Here is a 16,432-nt window from a genome sequence, read left to right on the forward strand (position 1 = left end):
GACATATTCACTGGGGATATAATTATGATTGTAAAATGTATACGAAAGAAATACATTTTTACAAGACCTGACATAATTTGTTTGTATCGTGATATGTTAGGTATTTTGAGTTATGTACAGGATTTTTCCACATTCTAAATTAAAACAGCAAGTCTAATGTAAAACAAGACCAACATATAAAGGGTCATGCCGATAGGATCAAGGGATAAACTTGGATACGGGAAACAGAATAATTACAGTGCTGTTTTCGTTTTGCACTTGCGGGGCAGGTAGATAATAAGTACCTAAAGGTTTGTAAGATAGGGAAGGGATAATTGGGTAACATTTATTTTCACATTCAATTGTATTCATTGAATTAGAACCACGTCTGAAGTCGTATGAAGTGCATTTCATTCCTGGCATATGTCCACTGTATTACGAATTAAAAATTCACAGAAACAACTTCCACGAAAACACACATTTTATAGGTAATAATAACCCTCATTTTGCAGTTTTAAAATTCACTTATTTACACATATTCTTAAGCAGGAACATTTAAGTTTATATACATTGCATACGTTTATGTACTTCGTGATCAATTAAAGTCAAATAATAATACACGACTTGACGAGAATAGAAAAGCGTGACTACACTTTCATGTCATGTAATTTTTAATAAAACTTTGACGAATACGGCGAAGCATTTTATCTTTAGTAATAAATTATTCCATCGCATCCTGCAAATATTCAGTGGAATTCCTCAAATAGTCATCATCACTATCAATAACTAACCTCGCCTGATACATCGCCATTTTATTTTCTGTTGCTTAGCCTCCAGTTAAGCAGCTAGCGGCCGGTTCATCCACCCGTTAGGTTAGCCAGGACTTTAACTGGAAGGTAGACGTTAACAGGGAGTCATAAAACCGAAATAAGAGCTAGCCTGCGGTTAAATTTTAGCCGGAACTTTAGCCGGAGGTCATAAAACCGGCCCTTACACATTCTAGAGAACATATTCAACTAGATTGCTTATGCTAACAATAGATACAATGGTACGTAATATTATGTTCTGCAAAGCCTAAAATATTTAATATGTTCCAAACAAACAGTAGGGAATGTATTGTATACATCAACTCCGTGCAGTTCATCAACTCCATGGCCAGGACATTCCATGAAGTTGATGAACACGGAGTTGATTTAAGGTGTTAGTAATTTTGCCATAATTAAGATTTTTAGGTTAGGAAGACATTGTTTTATATTTTACAGGTATTCTTTCTCTGCTTTTAATTCACATTAATCTGGATGCTTTCAGCAATTAATTACCTACTATTCAGAGAGCATGGAGTTGATAGGTAATAAACCTACTCACCTAATATTTCATTTCAAATAACTTAATCCTACTAAATCACTCACTTACCACGTTTCCATGTCGGGTTCAAAACGTTTTAAGAACACTTACTGATTCGAAAACGTCCATGGAAACGGGTTCCAAAACGTTATGAGTTTCAAGGTCGATACACCAAAATTGTAGGATGGAATGGGATTGAGTAGAGGGAAAAATGGCATGGAAACGGTTATCGTATTGGAAACGGATAGAAAGTAAATACGCACAGCATTTGTTACCAACGGCAGTTGTTTATAACACTTTAAAGTGTGTTGTTGTTTAAAAATAACGAGTGTTAGAAGGAATGTGTGGACAACAGAAGTGTTAGTTTTGCTTATCCATTCTATTTTCGTACGGAAAGTATTTCGGAAGTAGTAGAATGACAAATCACCTGTTTGTGTTTATTTACTTACGTCTTTATTTATTTCATGTGAGCCAACATAAATTTCAATGTTGCCACCCTTATAACAAGCAAATATATCGAGCGAATCGAAGTCGTTTTTAATTGGATCTAATTATTGCATGGAAACGGGTATCGTACACAAACTAAATTGGATACCCGAAACGTTTTAAACCCGACATGGAAACGTGGTAATTACCACCAGAGAATCACTTTTCCATATAATACATAATGGCTTAATCTATGGAACTGTTGCAATTAAAACATTGTTGCCAATGCCATCTTGATTTTTTTTTGCAATTTCTTGTTTTCTATGGAGTTGATGGCTACTTTGGGAACAGAACTAAATACATTAAAATCAGTACTACAAAATTTTTTTTTTTTGTTATTTTATATATGTAGTACAGAACTACTCATTTATATTTATTGCATTTTCAAACAGTATTTTAATTGTTACTAAAAAAAACTGTCAATTCCAATACTTAAACTACATATAGATGTAGTGAGCTACAGTCCATGGAGTTGATATTTCAAGAACTTTAAGGGTTTCATTAATTCTAATAATGATCATATTCATATTTTGTGAAATGGCACATATTTAAAAGATTTCATTGAAGTTAAGTTATATAAAAGCTGTAAATTAACTACTCAATATAATAAGACTAAAGTAGTTGGTTTCATCAATCGTCCCTTTTTCTGAGAATAACCGACATACGTGTAGAGTAAGATGGGGCAAATGTCCGCACTTAAGGTTTAAATTGATATTCTGACTGTCCAAATAGCAGGAGGATGTTTTTCTCTTCATTTCCGGAATACACACACATTAATGTTCTTCAGTTATATTCACAACTGTAGGAAAACAAGTGCATTATTTCATAAGTTACAAGTATCGATAGATGTGCAAATCCGTATTTTTCCCCCACTAGTGGGGCAAAGATCCGAATTGAGTGGGGCAAATACCCGCACCTTTCAACATCTAAACCCACAGCGATCAACACTTATTATCTACACAAAACATTATATTTATTATAATTTGCTTATTGTAAAATATTACCACATTGGAAGTTGTAAACAGGAAATTACAAAATCACACAAAGAGTCCAAAAATCTAAATAGACAAAATAATTCATAAATTTGAAAATATTGCTTAAATATATATAAAACAATGTCAAATTTAAAAATAAAATTCGAACTTTCTTAAGATATATATTTAAATAGAAAATTAAAAATTTTCTAGCTCTACAAATTTGAAATTAAATAAACCAATGAAAAGTTAAAGAAACCCAATGGCAATAGACTAACGATAGTAGACATGGTAGAAAGTAGATAACTTCAACTTACACAATGTGTGCAAAATATCATTTTTTTCTCATTTATGTCTTGGCATAAAATAAAATAAAAAATTGAACAGATGCAGTAACAGCATTTACATAGTGAAGGGTCAAATACAACATTTATATAGTAGTTTACAGACAGGTTCAATTCTGGAGCTTCATTGACACAAATCACACACAAAGTTTAGTGTGTCCTCATATGCACTACAGTTTTCGTGCCAACATGCCTCACATGAAGTACACTGGATCCAGTCCTCTTATGTCCTATTAAGTCCTCTGACTTAATGACTGATTTTACTTGTTTAAAACCTCCTTTCTTCACTCCAAATTGTTTTTTTCCTTCGCTCGTCTTTATCAGCCATTTTTTCCTCCTTTTCTTTCAGATGTTCAAGCAATTTATTCTTCAATGGTGAACTGGATATTATTTCAGAATGTTTGCTTCTTTTATTCCGTTTTGTTTGCTCAGACCTCTTTGGCACTGGAAGGATTTCTTTTGGTGAAACTGGAGTTCTAGCTTTAGCGCCTGAGCAACCTGGCTTGTTTATGTCTAAGACTATTGATGGTTCACATGTGTAGGGAGGAGTCACAGGATTAGGATCGTCCACATTAGGAACTGACCTACGAATATCTTGAGTTTGACACGTTGACTGTTCTGAGTCAACTTCTTTGTCCACTTGAGAATATTCTGCTCTGTTATCTCCACGTTCTTCACTACAACGTTCACTATTTTGTGCGAAATCAGTGACACTAGAAGGAAGAAAGTCTTCGTCTGTGAATACATCAGAATTGATAGGCCAGATCCCACATGCTCTAAAAGCATTTCCTGCTTTCTCAAATGTTGCACAATTTCATAAGCTTTACCGAACAATTCACAAAACTGGTAGGGAGTTATGTTTCTTCCAGGATGTGTCACTAACCATTTGTTGCATTCATCAGCATAGAAAGCTTTCAGTGGTCCGAAAAAGCTTCTGTCAAGTGGTTGCATTTTTTGGCTACTGTGGGGTGGAAGTGTCAGAAAATGTATGCTATGGTCACAGCAGAAGTTAATTGCTTCAAGCGACAAATGTGACGAATGATTATCCAGCAGAAGCAATACAGAATAATCACTGTCAGATCGCACCTTTTTCTGAAAGTGACGAAGCCATTGCATAAAAAGGCTACAATTTACATAACCCGAGTCAGAACGCATTGCAATAGTTAGTAAAGTTAAATATGTGGATATTGCAATGAAAAAGAAAGGAATGCAATGACTATTTACATTGCCAAAACATTTCCCTCCTAGAGCCTAAACCCACAGCAAAATATTGAGCTTAGAGAGGCTGAGACTTCAAATTAAAACATTATTTTAAACAATTTAATTTATGTAGACCTATGTTAAGCATACACGGGCGAAGGGCAAAGATCCGCATGAAACACGTAGTGCGGATCTTTACCCCGTCATTAGTTGCGGATGCTTGCCCCAGAGCGCAGTCTGGCCTGTGCGCAACTTCTGCTGCTACCTGTGTTTGACAATCTCTACTACTACCAATGCACAGTAACCACAAAGAAGCACACTTTCTTACTGTGGTTTCATAAATCCTTCCCGATCGTTGGTCCCGGCAACATACATTGTTTTGTATTGCTGCAAAATTACATCAGATTATAGTAAATTAGTTTTTACCTTATTGTGTTCGCTAGGTGTTATACACTGGCACGACACACATGGCAATAAACGACCACAATGGCGACACTTTTCTTGACTGTGTCAATGTTGCCAACAGTTTTCATTTATACAAAATATTCCAAGATAGGACCTTTGCCCCACGCGGATTTTTGCCCCCTCTTACCCTATGTAGTGTCCCTGGTTCATGTTTGAGATGCCAAGTTACCAACAAAAAATATTTTTTTTTGTACTTTGACCAATTTTTTTGGATTAAACATTCGCTTTAATTAGTTATAAACAGTACAATATTAATTTTTATTATTGTGGTTTCTGGTAGTAGAAATAGATGCAAGAAGGAGGGGTGAAGGTATTTCGAAGAGTCTGGTGAATCGAGTTCTTTCTACTATGGATAATGGCTGGTTGTCTGGTGCAATCATTTCTGATATTAAATAATGTAACTTCTTGGCTTTTGCGTCATTTACGTACCAAAAAAATATTCTTCCAAACGATGCTGTAAAAGTCAATTTCCTATTTACTGATACTGAAGACAATCTAGTTCCTGGGATGACTAAAGACATTGTAGTAGGCATGGCAGCGCCTGGATCTTTATTCACTGCATGAAATTCAACTGGATGTTTTGTTTTTACATGATTTTTTATGAAAGTAGTACTAGAAAAAATAGGATACATAAACTAAACTCTGCTACAAAACGGCCATATAAAAAGTAATAAAATCAATAAATTGTTGTACATTATTTTGTTGTTATTGTTTTGTTTGGGTGAGTCAGAGGTTTATTCAAAACCTATGTTTTATACAAAAACAAATAAAATTCACACCAAAAACCTTGAGAAATGATACATGAATTTTTTAAAAAAAAAATTCAGTACAAGCCCTGTGTTAATTTAAAAAAATTATAAGCTCGTTCTGTTTGGTATATACATCCTTTTTTTCTTCACTGCAAAGAGTTATTTTAACAATGCCAAACAAACAAACAGCAAACATTTTATTGGGCTCTGCTTATATCATAATTTTTCGTTAAAAGTAATCTTTTCTTTACCAAATTTAATTTTTCATTCCTAAAACTATTTAGAAATAAATGTTAAAAAATATTTAATATTAAACTTAAACTACAATACTAGGTTTTTTTGTAACCACAAATAATCGTGTTTGAATACAAATCAATAAAAAAAAATAACTTCCTAGCTTTACTTATAAAAGGAAAAGTTTCGAAAGCACCCGCGTCTGGCCAATTGTTTGTGCGCCAGTTACGCTAGTTCATTCGTCACGATGCATCATTCAGCAAAGGTCAGACAAATATTCTGCAGCCGGATAATCCGCTATCAGGCTTTATGTTTAGCCGGATATATGGTAACCACTATCCGGATAAACAGTTAACTGTTTCATCATTAGCCTTAACCATATCGATTATAAACATATTTCCAAAAATTTATTTGATCGCTGTAAATTCAAACCAACTATTGGCAACAAATGAATTTTGATTTTACGACTGCAATTTGTGGTGTCAGTTGCACACTTGCGCGGATGTAGATCTGAAAACATCACGCTGGTGTGAGACTTTCACTACTTACTGCAAAATCACCCGTGAGCTGATCAATACAATGAATAAGAATATAATGTTGGCTGTTTACTGTGGCTTTCTTATCAAATTTCGAAATAACAACTATTTTTTTTAAAATAAACATATTTTCCTTTACATAATTTTAACTGCAGCATTAAAAAATGGTTATTGTTTCATACAAATAATTTTATACATCATAAAGGAGAGTGATTTAAGAAAACCCAATTCAAATTCTTTTAGGTAAGCCAACACATTATTTATATAAAAGAAGGTATTTATATGATACTGACTGCCATTTGAGTGAACAAGAGAGGCACGGATCATCTGCAGTGGACAGCATCTTGTTAGTGGTTGATGCTGGGGTCCAGCTGGGTTGAGCAGATGTATTTGCTGGTTATATCGAATGCCAACTTATTGAAAATTTTATTGGCATGGTGTATGGCTTCGTTGGTCTTGAATTAGGGAGATACAATGGAATCGGAAGACTGAAGTGGACTTCTAGAAGTTTCAGAGGTGAAGTAGTCAGTGGATCATCTGCACGAGACCGAAAGAGAGTTGTGGCAAACCCCATACTCTCAGTCCGTGAGTAGTACAGTAGAACCCTGATTATCCGCGACTCGATCATCCGATTCGCGGATTAACCGCGATTTATGTCCATCAAGTCCAATTTTTTAGTTACATATAACCAATGATTCAAAATGTATGTAAATGTTAAAATACTTTGCAAAATGTATGTTGGTCAAAGTACTTTGACTCAGTTATGTTTATATACACAGAAAGTTTAAAAAAAAATACTAGTACATACATACGTATGTACATAATATTTTTGTGTTCCATGTTACGTGAATAGATTATACACTGGTGCGCGATTCCACGTCCGCATGACCGGACTGTACACTCCCGCGCGCAGCACGGCGCCGTGCCACAGAGATTACCCGGCGCATGGAGACAGTCCATTCCATTAGTGTACGTTGTTGAAGCGTCAAGGTGGTGATAATTTTATGTATTGTAACAGTGATCTGCATTCTGACGGATTATACCGTTGTGTTGTGCGGAAGTGTTGAGCGCAACATTTCATCATGTCATCAAATGAACAGAAAAGAAAGCGAGTGGTACTGTCCATCGACAGCAAAACAAAAATTATAGAAAGATTTCAGAGTGGAGAAACGATTGCAAACTTGCGACTGAGTTTAATGTCGGTAACACAACAGTGCGCGACATCATAAAAAATCTCGAAAAAATCCTTCAGTTTGCTTCACAGGCTGACACTTCAAGTGGATTAAATAAACGCAAGACGATGAACGAATCCACATTTAGCAGCTTGGACACTTGTTTGTTTGAATGGTTTCAACAGAAAAGGTCGGAGGGTGTAGCATTAAGAGGCGTAATTTTATCACAGCAGACGTAATTTTTTTAAAAAAACTAGGCTTGACAGAAGAACCATTTTCCTGTTATATTACTTCTCCGTTATTTTATGAGCACCGACTGTACGGAAGTGTGTGTGTTGCAACTAGTGCTTGGCACGCAAGATATATTCAGCCTATCACTTGCTGACGCTGCACAGTGATACGACGGTGTTTGTTTATTTCAAAACTCAGCTAAGAGTGAACGGAGAATAGATATAACGACCCCTCACGGTTCCCGAGATTAGGGTCGTTATAGAGAGGTGGTCGTTATAAGATTTCCGACCCATCTGCAACACTTAAGTCATAATAGGCCGTTTTTGCACTAATTCCACGTTCAGCAAACTAAAAATAAAAAATCTAACATTTTAAATTCATATAAATAAAGGGGGATAAAAACACCGTGAATTATACGAGACAGAGACACCGTTTCAAAACCATCAATTCAAGTCTCAATGCACTGGTATGAAAAATCTTATCTCGAAAAGAATTTTGAAGGCAGTCGTTCTGTAAAACAATAACCAGCCCGATCGTGTTACTGACAACACAGCAATGAGCGAAGTGTGGCAGCGTCGCTTACGGGCGATGAAAAGAATGCGTGACCTTGGCAGCTATCAGCTTTCTTGGGCCCTCGGACTGGCGGGCGGCTAGTCACACACCTCGGTGCAACAACGACTCGCGTGCCCACGTCTCCGCACACGAAAGACTTAAAAACCACTGCTGCCCAGCACTAAGCAGTCCGCTTCTATGTCAACAACGCACACGCACACAAAGCATGTGTATATATGTAATCTCCGAATGTCCACAGATAGCTGTCTGTGGGCTAATGACCTTTGAGGCAAGCATGACTCAGTTAACCGCGATTTTCGATTATCCGACTCACTCGTCCCCTTCATTAACACGGATAATCGGGGTTCTACTGTATATAAATGTATGTACTGTACCTGGTTTATGTTTGAGGTACCGAGGTTCCAACATAAATATTGTTTTTTGAACTTAGACAAAAAAAAATTTTAATACATAGGTAGCCTAATTTTATTTATTAGTTGTTACCAGTTAAATATTAGTTTTCATTATTGTGGGTTTTGGTAGTAGAAATAGATGCAAGAGGGCAGTGCGAAGCGTGTTTCTGGATTCTAGTGAATCAAGTGCTTTCTACTAATAATATTTGCTTTTTTTCAAACGCAATCATTTCTGCTATTAAATAATGGTACTTCTTGGCTTTTGCATCATTTACTTCCCTTCGCAGTTTCTTTTCGAACGATTCTGTCATAGACAATATACTTTTCACTGATACTGAAACCAAAGTTGTTCCCAGGATGAATAAAGACATATACCACGTTTATACTAAAATTTCATTCCGGATTGAACCTGGAGTGGAGTGAGGAATCTAGATTGAAATTTTACTTAAAACACTTTGTGTGAAGTTGGAGTGAAGTGAGATAATCCACTACACTTGTTGAGGTGGACTGGACTGAAGAATCCGGATTGAGATTTTACTTTAAACACTGACTGGAGTGAAAAGAAAACACGCACGAGCAAGCCGCCGTCATATTGCATTGTTTGTTATTGGTCTCATTGCATTTCAGGCATAATTTGTGAAAATGGCAAAAAAAGAGCAGAGGAATGTGTGAACAGAGATGGAAGTAGAGTTATTGTTGGACGTAATGATTGCACCACAAAGTTTTCAGTCCATGTTGACACCAACTTCAATCTTGTTTACATTTCAATCTGGATTATGATATTTACCATAAACGCATTTCGTCAGTCTATGTTCGTTACACATTCACTCCGAGTTCACTCCACTCCAGGTTCAATCCGGATTGAAATTTTACTCTAAACGAGGTAATTGTATTAGGCACGAAAGCGGCTGGATTTTTATAGATCACAGAATTCATCTATTTTTTTTTGTATAATTTTTCATGACAAAATTACCAGGGAAAATATGAAACATACCTAAACAAAACTCTGCTACGAATGTGCTTTACGAAAGGTAATAAGGAATGGAAAACTCGTAAATGATATTGTGTTTCCTATTCTATTGTCTGAGTCAGAATGTTTTCTTTAACCCTATGTTTTATATTAAAAAAATTATAAATTTACACCAATAAGGTTAAGAACACATTCTTGAATGGCTTCAATTATGCCGGTGCCAGATATGTGGTAATTTAAAAAATAAGTAGCTTGTTTTGTTTGTAACATACCTTTTTTTTTTCTCTTCACTGCAACGGGGAATTTTAGCATTGCAAAACAAGCAAACAGAAAATTTTTATTCGTCACTGCTTATATCTAAATTTTCCGATAAAGGCACTGTTTTCTTTACCGATTTAATTTTTTTTTCCTATAGTATCTACTTAAAAATATATATAAAAAAAAATATTTTATAATCAACTCAAACTACAATAGCAGGTTTTTTTATAACCTCAAATGATATTGTTTGTAATCAATTCAACAGACAATGAAACCAAATATTGTAGAAGAACAATATAGGAAACTCATCCATTTAACGTGGCGAGCGCTGGCGACACATGACTGCAGCGATCCTAGCGGCTTGTCCTGCAGAACGCCCGCAAAATTCAAATTTCCGTTTATTATAATGGGCGATTTCGGCACATTTTTCTCTCGTCTTTTGAAAACTTGTCATCGCGAAATGAATTTACCATCCTTGTATTTGTATTATAACTGTGTTTCATAACCAGAACACGTTTTTTACAATCTATAAAGTTTTAATGACTATAAGATCTGAAAAATGATGTCGTTTCAAACATAACAGACAAACTAAAGGACACAAATGAGACAGCATTTAACAATTAAATATACACTATAGCGTTTACTTCATGAATATTCCGCGAAAAAATTAAAAACAGGTAATTTCCTAAGGAAGAGTTCATCTGGAAATAAAATTTAAAAATATACAAAAAAAATTAAGAGATAATTGTTCCAAAAACAAAAGTGATAATTCTCACTATCACTAGTTTTACTTACCATTTACAACAACTAAAGTAACTAAAATGTAGCTAACACAATGTAAGAAACTGTGAAAAAAAATTACAGTATAATAAATTTAGCTAACCTAACCAACTATTTTAGTTTTTTTTAATGTAGCAAATAAAATTTTCACAACTGTTGAAATAGGTAAATACTGATGAACTCTTGAAACATAGCAGTTACATACAGTTAAGTCTGACGTCGTACCGACCATGGCCTTGAAGCCCGTGCTCCACACCGCCAGTACCGTATCCCGTTTTCTGAGCGCGCCCCTTGCCCAGCCGGATTGAGTCAGGTGAGTGTCTCGGGCGTGACCCCAATAGACATAATGAAAGTTAAAGGTACGGAACCCCGGAGACTCGAACCCATAATTCAATTAAAAGAAAATCAATTAGTACGAAATTACTAATTAGCCGACATGTAATAAGTGCGTCGTAGACACTCCGGGCGAGTACACCACGCACGGAGCAGATAACTAACCTCATTAACAGTCACTGCGGCCACTGGCCTTAATTAAAATGCCCGTGACTATGATCAAGTCAGAATAGGAGAAATCCCTCTAAAACAATTCGCAGTGGGACAACATGTTAGTAAATTTACAGTCGCCAACTTGATGTCACAATTTAAATAATTAAATACATTAAAACCATTGTTAATCCTTAAGCACCTAATTACCAGGTGCTACATTTTAATTGGGCACCTGGAACATGTTTTAACTGGTAATAGAGTAAATTAAATTAATATAAGTTTTTTGACGCCGACTCACAAAGAAGAGAAAGTTTCTCTTCCTTGCGAGGCGGCCATGTTCGGCAGTCTCCAACCACTCCGCGCCGGGAACAGACATGTGTCCGTGGGCAGCATCCAAGTTTTCTTTCTTTGATTATTTTATTCTGTACTAAATCCTTAAATTTAAAACTTTTTATTAATTCACCGCTGCCCACATCGACTCGGCGCGTATTTTGCGGAGCCGGGCCTATCCCGACCGCCTTCAGTGTGATACCGCGCGACGTATCGTATCACAGAACGTACGGTACTGGCCGACTCCAGCGAAAGTGTTTATACTTAAGGACGCCGTGCATATGCCTGCCGGCTGCACACATGTAAGTGTTTCGCCGAATTTAGGAGCCCGCTCACCCGCTGCACCCGTTAACTTTCGGCGCTGGCCGTCTCCGGCGAGCATCGACCCACGTCCCGCGAGACTGCTGCTGTAACCATTGTCACGCAGTGTTGTGTTTAGTGTTGGTGAGAATTTTTGTAGCGGGAATGAACCGCGGAGCGGACTTGTAGAGTGTACCGTGTACCCACATGGACCCCCGATGAAACTCCCAAATTAAATGTATTCTCGCCAACTCGTTTATCATTTTTCGTAATCTCCCGTCCTCCACACGGCCGAGCGGCCTTCACAGTCAAGGTAGAACCATTCAGGTTACATCCAAGCCGTGTACCTGGTGGGGCACGCGGGGGCAGAGTACCCACGACCCCACACCAACGGCCTAGCAGCCCGCTAGCCTGGTGCCCCTCCGGACAACAAGAGCATCGCGACGCCCGTAGCGCCCGTCAGGTACCCCCCGGGCCTTTCACAGAGGTCGAGTGACGGCAAGTCATTAAACAGAAATAAACTCTTTAAAACAATTTTTCAGCCAATTTTGAATGTAATTTTTCACAGTTTTTATTTTACATTTTATCTAAAAAAAAAATTAAGAAATTTGTATTAAAATAAATAAAGAAGCGAAACTGAGCAAAATCTGTGTCTACCTCTATGTACTTTTTACTGCCCTCCCCCCAGATATAACAGAGAAAATTTAAGACTTAATGAGCCTTGTTGATAGTGGCAGATCCAGAATATTTTTCTATGATGGGGGAGGGGGGCCACAAGAATGTTTCAGGAGGGGGGAGGGCACAAGGGTCGAAATGAACGTAATTTTAGCGGGACTGTATTAAACTCCTTGCAAATTTTTAAGGTTCTGGGAAGTGGGGGGGGGGGGGGGGAGGCACATAACACCCCTCACTTAATCTGCCTATGCTTGTTGATGCAGCATCTGTAGTAGCTGTAACAATGGTAACTGCTGCATGAAAGCACAGGTATTTTAAACTGGAAGATATGAAGTGTGATTTGTCCCAAACTATTAGAAATTTAAAAACACACTTTTAAGGGTAAACTCAGGGACGTATCTAGAATGCAAGGAACGTAGTTTCCTTTCCTTTTTTTATTTCGTCAGGAGTCTCCCTGTCCGAAAGTTACCCAATTTACAGGATTGGTGTTGAACCCAGCCTAACCTAACCAACCATTCAGATAGGCCTAATACAGTTTATACTGTAAATGTAGCAAACCTAACCAAATGTTCAAAGATTTAAAAATTAACATATATTTGTTCTTACCCTTGAGATGGCAGGTTAGGGTTACGCAAATCCTCTTTCTTGAAATGGTCAGAGCAAATGTGTCTCGATTTAAAATGACCAGGTCCATTCTTTCTGAGCACAACATCCAAGTCACTTCGCTTGCATTTCAACTCACACTGTTTGCACCTTGAGAAATATTAAGAAGATTATTCAGTAACCAATCCTACAGTATAACAATATTTGGTATACCTATCAATAAGTGAAAATTTTAAAACCATACAACGGTTATCATGGTTATGAAGTCGTGGAGTGGGTTACTTACAGTGTTTCGTCCTTCGGAAATATAAAAAACGACTTCGAACAGTTAGCAACATCGTAATTGTTGTAACCAAACATTAAACAAATTTTTCCAGCCATAATAAATTACAACTACTTAAGAAAACTTTTAAAAGACGTGAAATAAAAATCGCTAAAATAACATTGTCCCAAATGCGCTTACGCTGTAGGAGCAGGACATGCCAATAGAATGCGCTGCAAAACGTGTCGCCCATTTTTTTGGCGACTTTCCTATATTGTTCTACAATATTTGATGAAACTCTTCGATTTTATTTTATCCTAACCTAACTAAAACTAAGTGTATTTTGGAGGGGTCCGGGTTAGGGAGGGACCTAGGTGCGTCTCAGGCCGAAGCCTATACGCCTAGTCATGCTGGGATTAGCCATGCAGGGAGAGGGTCGCATGCATCATGTGCTAGGAGGGGATTGGCCAGCCATGGCAGCGATTGGCACCATGACTAACTCCCCTCACTCTTAAATCTAGACTATAACTAGAGATAGGTTGGGCCCAGGTAAAACCTGCATAGACACAGGGAAAACCCTGGGCACATTCATGCGGGATGCAAATTGGAATGCATTTCGTGTAGGAATTTACAGAAGACAGAGGATGGTCTGGATGAAGTGTTGGATAGAGTAGAAAAGAGTCTACCATGCGGGGGTTGGGCACTTGGACTCGTCCACTTTGCTATTTGTCCAGTACTGGATTTAGTGACCAGGGACGCAAGCGCCCCTGGTGGTGAGTGGTTGCACTGACCACTCACTCCGCCGCCAGTCAGCACCTAAAAAACTAAAAAACTAAGACAGAAAACCGATAAATGACTTACAAACTAGGCATTTTGTTACGAAATATGCAAACACTCAACTCAGGGATGGACGTGCAGTGCTTAAGATAAAACTAAAATAATAACTATAAATATTTTTTCAATTATTTTTTATTATTTTTCCTAACTTCGCACATGAACGAAAATATTCGAATTCACCCGATTCCGCCCGATCAAGCATGCGACACCTACTTTAACTGGCTCGTTTTTTTTTTTTTTTTTTTTTTTTTTTGTTAATGGTTAACGGCTTTCGCTTACAACCAGCACCAGATACACACGAGGTCAAAGACGCCAGAGGAACCTGCGGGAAAACGGGCATACACAGCCAGGGAATCATACGAGTACTGGCACTGACAGAGGAAAGTCACGACTGAGCCAAGCAATATAACTCACTCATTACGAGGGCCAATCGGCAATGTTTTTCCGCATATCCAGCAACCGTATATTCCGCTTTTAGGTTTTAAGTTTGGCCAGATATAGGTATGTTAACCGGGATCCGGCCAATCACCTATCCGTTTCATCAATAGCCTTAACCATACTAGAGCTGTAGCAAACCGTATGTATTCGGTACTGAGTAATGGGTGCGCCATCTAGTACCGAGTAACGAAACGTTACACACACGAATGCATTTCGTTACTCGCATTTTTCGTAGTATGGAACGTTTCACATGTAGTTCTACACTTTACCTATTGAATCAAATTAAATGTAGAATGACTTAAACACAAGTCTGGTTCAAAATAGGGAAAAAAGAAAAAATTTACCTTATGCACTTTGGTATGTAATGTATAAGTATGTTTTCTACAAATAACGAATGTTGCGACGCCACGACGTCATATTGTACGCGTACGCAATACCACTAGATTGGTTGCTCTAACATAACTTTGAAGTCGTCCGAACGAAGGCCACCCTAAAGCTCGACCTGCAACCCCCAGTATTCAACCCCGCTAACGGAACACGCCCCTAGCCATGGCCCACCCGAGTCAGGCGAGCCACCAGCAGACAAGGTAGAACCCGGCCCCATAATAAACAGACCGACATTACAGTCGATCACTTTGATAAAACACACACAGAATATAAACAACATTACGTATAAGTTAAACGTTCACTTAATGAAAGTGCGATGTAGGAGTGCCCGGGCACTCACGTGTGAAAATGTGTCGATACGTGTGTGAGTGTTTTCCTGGCGGCCTTCTACCTAGATTAGTTAAGTATTTCATGTGACATAATTATTACCCCCTGTGTTTCGTTATTACTCCCCACCGGAGCAGTCCGGCAAGAGACGAACAGTCTCTGGTGTGACGTATAATTTAAAAAAACATAATTCGTAAACATACTTACTCTAAATTGTAGAAGGGGTGACTAATGTTAATTTAGCCTTAATAATTAATGTAGAAATTTAGCGCCCTTAAAATCTCTTGTTGACTTGTTAAATTGGAAAATAACGTAATGAGGTCAACCCAGGCGTGAGCCTCGGCCGGACGCAATGACATCACGCCAGTACAGCGCGACTCGCGGACCAGGGCGGACGCACGTCCCACGGAGAGACATCATCCATTGTCTGCATCGAACTCACTTCTGGTAATTATAGTCACTTCCTCGAAACCTCTTTTTATTAATCTCTCCGTGCGTACCCGGTCCAAATTTTCGGTCCAGGACTTAATTCGGCCGCGTAAATTTTAAAATTCCCTGCACCACACTTGGTGTGCGGGGTAGTTTTCAGTATACGGCACGGGCCGCCTCCCGAATCACAGAACTTGAATTAAAGCCAGTCGCCCCGGCGCTGACAACACCCCGTAAGGGAACTTGGACGAATTTAGCTGCGGTCCGCGCTCCACTACAGTGGACTCAAACACCGCCTCGAGACATAGATATACGGGATTGGCCGCCTCCAATCGTCCTCACCCCTTTTTGTGTAACCATGCTCAGAACCACCTAGTGCCACGCTAATATGTAACATTTTAGTAATTTTGTGCGACGCCTTGAACCTGGAACATTCTTGAGTAAACTTGTGCAACGCGCCACCACGTAACATTTTTGTAAACTTGTGCCATGCCTTCATTACGTAACTTTTCAGAATAACTTTGTGTAATTGTGTAACTTATATATTGTGTGACGTCACCCTCTGTACGACGTGGTGTGTAATCCACGGTATTACACCAAGCCCACAGTCGCCTGAATAAACGACGCACGTCATTTGACGCATTAATTCAGCGTCTAATCAATTAACCATA

At 38.1% G+C, this 16,432-nt stretch overlaps 1 protein-coding gene across 3 annotated transcripts in view; it reads right to left on the bottom strand.

Annotated features, from left to right (window-relative positions):
- Nucleotides 1–10,159, bottom strand: part of LOC134529147 (facilitated trehalose transporter Tret1-2 homolog) — a 263,849-nt gene extending 253,690 nt beyond the window's left edge. For all 3 annotated transcript variants that reach the window (XM_063362919.1, XM_063362918.1, XM_063362917.1), the window contains exon 1: nucleotides 9,922–10,159. The gene's annotated coding sequence lies outside the window, so the exon portion shown is untranslated. The remainder of the gene's footprint in view (nucleotides 1–9,921) is intronic.
- Nucleotides 10,160–16,432: the final 6,273 nt, after the last annotated feature.

This window comes from Bacillus rossius, chromosome 2, assembly GCF_032445375.1.
Source record: "Bacillus rossius redtenbacheri isolate Brsri chromosome 2, Brsri_v3, whole genome shotgun sequence".
NCBI lineage: Eukaryota > Metazoa > Arthropoda > Insecta > Phasmatodea > Bacillidae > Bacillus > Bacillus rossius.